Raw genomic sequence first — 5715 nt, forward strand, 5'->3', positions numbered from 1 at the left:
GCATGTGTCTGTGGGGGGCGGAGCCTGGTTCCACAGCGCGGTCGTGTGGTTAGTGTGAGTGATACAGGAAGTGTGGAGGTATGTAGGCCAATCAGTGACAGCCAGGACAGCACCCCTGTTGATTGGTCCAAATGCTTTTAATAACAGAACAAAAGGGGAAGTAGAAATGCATGTGTTTAAAAAAAAAAAATCCCTAAACTCTGTCTCTGCGGTGGGGTCGTTTTCTATTGACTGTGGCTTTGGCACAGGACAAAACAGCCTGAAAGAGGAGAAGGAAAAAGAGACCTTCACACAGATTTTGATGTTTTATTTGATATATTTATTCATTTTTATTTTCAGATTATTGCCAGTCGTAGGGGGGGTGGGGGGGATTAAAGATTTCTGTGCCTCCAGACTCGTAGTTGATTCCAACTGTTTTTATGTAGTGCCAGGATGTCCTCATCAGCAGAACTTCTCTGGTAAGTATGAATGACTACAAATACATTTCAAGTCAGATCAAATTGTTTATTTGACTAGCCTCTCTCTGAAGCCAGACTTTTACTACACAAAGTTGAATCATTTTTTTCTCAAGATTGTTTTAAAACTTAATATTCACCATCTTCTTTGTTGAAGAACTGAAATGTTGGAATGTGTGGGAAAATTGCATTTTGGACAAGAGATGTCCTGTTCCTTTAATAGAGTAACATGTTGAGCAACAGTAGGAAGAAACACGTTTAAATGTTGAACATCACTGTAAGTAGAGTGCTTTGCTCTGAATGACACCAGCAAGTGTTAAGATGTACACAGTCCTGACCCCGACCCCTACTCTGACCCTGACCTCCACCCCTACTCTGACCCTGACCTCGACCCCTACTCTGACCCTGACCTCGACCCCTACTCTGACCCTGACCTCGACCCCTACTCTGACCCTGTCCTCGACCCCTACTCTGACCCTGACCTCGACCCCTACTCTGACCCTGACCTCGACCCCTACTCTGACCCTGACCCCGACCCCTACTCTGACCCCGACCCCTACTCTGACCCTGACCTCGACCCCTACTCTGACCCTGACCAGCGGTGACATCACACAACACACATGCAAATCAGGGGTCACCGATGGAATTTGTCCTCCGCATTTTCCCATCCAAGCTGTCCTCCTCCAGGCGCAGCCAGGAGCAGTGGGCAGCCTGGTCAGTGGGCAGCCTGGTCAGTGGGCAGCCAGGAGCAGTGGGCAGCCTGGTCAGTGTCCTCCTCCAGGGGCAGCCAGGAGCAGTGGGCAGCCTGGTCAGTGTCCTCCTCCAGGCGCAGCCAGGAGCAGTGGGCAGCCTCGTCAGTGCCCACTAACCCTAACCCTAACCCTAACCCCAGGAGCAGTGGGCAGCCTCGTCAGTGGCGCCCGGGGACCAATCCAGTGCTCAGTCCAGGTCCTGCTCAGGGACCGGCCTGAAGAGCATCTGTTCTTCTGCATGTTTTTTGTATTTGGGAAACCTTGCGAACATGGAGAACATGCAAGCGCCACACAGGATGGCCTGGGAGATACCCCACCTGAGATACCCCACCTGAGTACCTGACTACCCTAGGAGATACCCCACCTGAGATACCCCACCTGAGTACCTGACTACCCTAGGAGATACCCCACCTGAGATACCCCACCTGAGTACCTGACTACCCTGGGAAATACCCCACCTGAGTACCTGACCACCCTAGGAGATACCCCACCTGAGTACCTGACTACCCTGGGAAATACCCCACCTGAGATACCCCACCTGAGTACCTGACTACCCTGGGAAAAACCCCAACTGAGATACCCCACCTGAGTACCTGACTACCCTGGGAGATACCCCACCTGAGTACCTGACTACCCTGGGAGATACCCCACCTGAGTACCTGACTACCCTGGGAGATACCCCACCTGAGTACCTGACCACCCTGGGAGATACCCCACCTGAGTACCTGACTACCCTGGGAAATACCCCACCTGAGTACCTGACTACCCTGGGAAATACCCCACCTGAGTACCTGACCACCCTAGGAGATACCCCACCTGAGTACCTGACCACCCTGGGAGATACCCCACCTGAGTACCTGACTACCCTGGGAAATACCCCACCTGAGTACCTGACCACCCTAGGAGATTCCCCACCTGAGTACCTGACCACCCTAGGAGATACCCCACCTGAGTACCTGACCACCCTAGGAGATACCCCACCTGAGTACCTGACCACCCTGGGAAATACCCCACCTGAGTACCTGACCACCCTAGGAGATACCCCACCTGAGCACCTGACCACCCTGGGAAATACCCCACCTGAGTACCTGACTACCCTGGGAGATACCCCACCTGAGTACCTGACTACCCTGGGATACCCCACCTGAGTACCTGACTACCCTGGGAAATACCCCAACTGAGTACCTGACCACCCTAGGAGATACCCCACCTGAGTACCTGACTACCCTGGGAGATACCCCACCTGAGTACCTGACCACCCTAGGAGATACCCCACCTGAGTACCTGACTACCCTGGGAGATACCCCACCTGAGTACCTGACCACCCTGGGAGATACCCCACCTGAGTACCTGACCACCCTGGGAGATACCCCACCTGAGTACCTGACCACCCTGGGAGATACCCCACCTGAGTACCTGACTACCCTGGGGAGAACATGGGGAGAACATCCCCAGTGCTGACAGCGTCCCAAGCGGGAATCGAACCCAGGACCTTCTAGCTGTGAGGCGACAGTGCTATGTGCTGCGTGCTGCATTATAAAACTCCAGCCTAGGCTCTGAATCCTCTTCTCTTTCTCATCTCATCTAGTTCTACTATACTACTGCATATCAGTCTCTTGCCTAGGAGCTTAGTACAAGGGGTTGATGAGGGAACCAGGGACAGTCTCAGTCTTAGCTCCCTCTAGTGGTGTAGCAGTGAGACTGACGCTCGTCTCCTCACCTGACTGCCCTGCAGGTGTTTGAGGTTATAGGGTTAGGGTTAGGGTGGGGTAGAGTAGGGTGAATGGTTTGACCAGGATATGGAGATCACAGTAGCAGCATGTAGGGTTAGGGTTAGTTACTGTAGAACCTCCCCTCCCTAGAACCTACTAGCCTCCTAATGCCAAGTGTTTCAATCTGGGTTCATGCTTAGCATCATGAAGCGAACTCAACTAAACAGTTTTACTGCTTTTAGCAAGCACACAAACTATCTTCTGAAACTTTTTCATTTGTAGTTACAAATCATGTTTTTTCCTCTTTCCAAATCGAACATTTTAAGAGATTTATATGTTAATAAACATGTGGAATGAGCTGTGGTGATCGGTCAAAGCCTGTGAGAACAGGATGTGTGTGTGTTGTGTAGTTTGTGAACCCCAGGAAGACTTATTATGGGATAGGGATCTTTTAAATGAGAAAAAATAGAAAGGAGCTTAAATCATACGTCAAATTGAAATCTTATGGAAATGTAGTATGTACAATTTTATTGCAAATATATCCAGAAACATATAAAATTTACAAAAAGTAATTCAATTTAAAAATGTGTAACTGAGTTGTTCAAAAATACAGCTTAATACAAATCTGTGCATTTAAAAGTAAATTCGGTGTTTCCAAGTCAACTACTGTACATGTTTTCCCTCTTTAAGAAATCTTCACAGACCCAATGACAGGGTAAGAACACTAGGAACTGGTGACCTTTGGTAGCTTTTTCTGACATTTTTAGGGTCTAAAAGTGCCCGAAGTTGCAGAATCACCCTATTCTATTAGGCATTTATCCTTCTGTCTAGCAACACTGCGAGGTGTAGGATGAGGTGTAGGATGATTCCCCGTGCTGTATGAAGACCAGAGACATCTGAACATCATCTCATCCCCCAAACAGACAGGCCACCTGCTCTGTAGCATCACATCACAAAAACACCACCGCCAAACGCCTCAGAGTTAAAAGCTCATTCTCGGCCTTTCACTGTATAATACTGTTATGGTGGATTCATAAACGTATGAACCTAGTAGAAACATCGGATGAATCAAGTTGTTTGTGACATCCTGTATGACTTCACAGTAGGAGTTGAGAAAGGGCTGAGGCCACAATCACGTTAGAAAAGCTCTACCAATTAGTGGCTTTGGCACAAAGTGAAAGGATAGCTATGGCTTACATCAAGATCAATTACTGGACTTATGTGACAAGTAAATGCATCTCTTCTTTGGAATATGACAATGAATGCAAAGCTTAAATAGGCAATTCCACACGATAGCAAAAGTAAATATTTGCCTTTGGCAGAGAATAGAGTGGATTACAACGATAAAGGAACAGGAAACAGATGGAATTAACGAACACTGTTGTTTACCACTTTCCAGCAGTCCGTACCACCAACATGAAGTACAGGTGTGTGGATATGTTTATTGCTATCTGTCAGTCTCTGTGGTACAGTATGTGCTTACATTTCTCTACTCACTGAAAGGAACTTTGGGTACTGTAGTTCTGTACATGGAGCTTCCTGTAGTCCTGTGGGCTATGAAGCGTGAATAAGAGTTGTTTCGTTGCATAATGAGAGAGTTAGCTGAGATGACATGTACTACATGGGCAGAATGAACTGCTTCTTCTGTCTGTCTTCTACAGCCAACTGGACCGGTCCATCCGGGTCACGGTGTGAAGCCTGAAGCGGCCAGGCTCAGCTCGTAGCGGTCTGGGTTCGAGTCCCGGTTCTGGTCCTCCATGTCTCTGTCCCAGTGATGGCCCTCTAGGGTATTGGACCCCGGTCCGGCACGGCCCACCTCCCTGCCACTGTCCCCCCCACACTGCTGTCCTTCTATCCCCACTGGGAAGCCCTTCACGGGGCTAGAGCCAAGATCCAGCCCCTGGTCGACCCCTGACCCCGCCCCCTTGCCAAGGGCATCCCTGGAGGTCTCCTCCTCCTCTTCCTCCTCTTCCTCATCCCTGAGGCCCCTGGGCGCCCCGTCCAGACTGGAGTCGCTCTGGAAGGTGGGCGTGGTGGTGGGCGTGACCTCGGCGGAGAGCGGTGTTCCCCCGCCCTCCTCGTCCGGGCCGCCTTCACCGCCGTCGGCCCTCGGAGTCCGGGGCGGGTCGTCGGGATCGGGGTCGTGGTCGCGGCTGCAGTAGGCGTAGCGGTGGTTCATGTGCTGGGAGTAGGAGCCAGAGTGGGAGAAGCGCTTCCCCCACTTGTCACACTGGTACGGTTTCTCACCGGAGTGCAGCCGGCTGTGCTCGATCAGGTGGTGCTTGTGCTTGAAGGCCTTGAGGCAGATCTTACACTCGTGGGGTTGTTTACCTGTGTGGGGGGGGGGGGAGAGCGGGACACACATCTCTGAGACATGTTTCAGAAGAAGAGAATCGTGAAAATCTACTCAGTTTTGCACTACATCCTGCTCTATCTAGCGTGGCATGTTTGTGTTTTAGCTTTGGAAGCTCTTTGTTAGCTTAGGAACAGCCCAACGTCATTGTTTTAAAAAATAAAAGTCCCCCCGGCGATACGCTGCAGCTGAGGGGGAGTGGCCGGCCGGTGGCGGCGACGTACCTGTGTGCTCGTACTTGTGGCACAGCAGAGAGCTGCTCTTCTGGAAGGTCTTGTCGCAGATGTCGCAGGCGTAGAGGCTCTCCTCCGTCTTCCGCAGCCTCTTCCTCCCCGGGCCCACCTCGCCATCAGGCCCCTCCTCCATCAGGGACAGGAAGTCCAGCCCTCCGTGGCTCAGCACGTCACCCTGGACACACACACACACACACACACACACACACG

Source organism: Borostomias antarcticus (genome assembly GCF_949987555.1).
Source record: "Borostomias antarcticus genome assembly, contig: scaffold_69, whole genome shotgun sequence".
Classification (NCBI taxonomy): Eukaryota; Metazoa; Chordata; class Actinopteri; order Stomiiformes; family Stomiidae; genus Borostomias; species Borostomias antarcticus.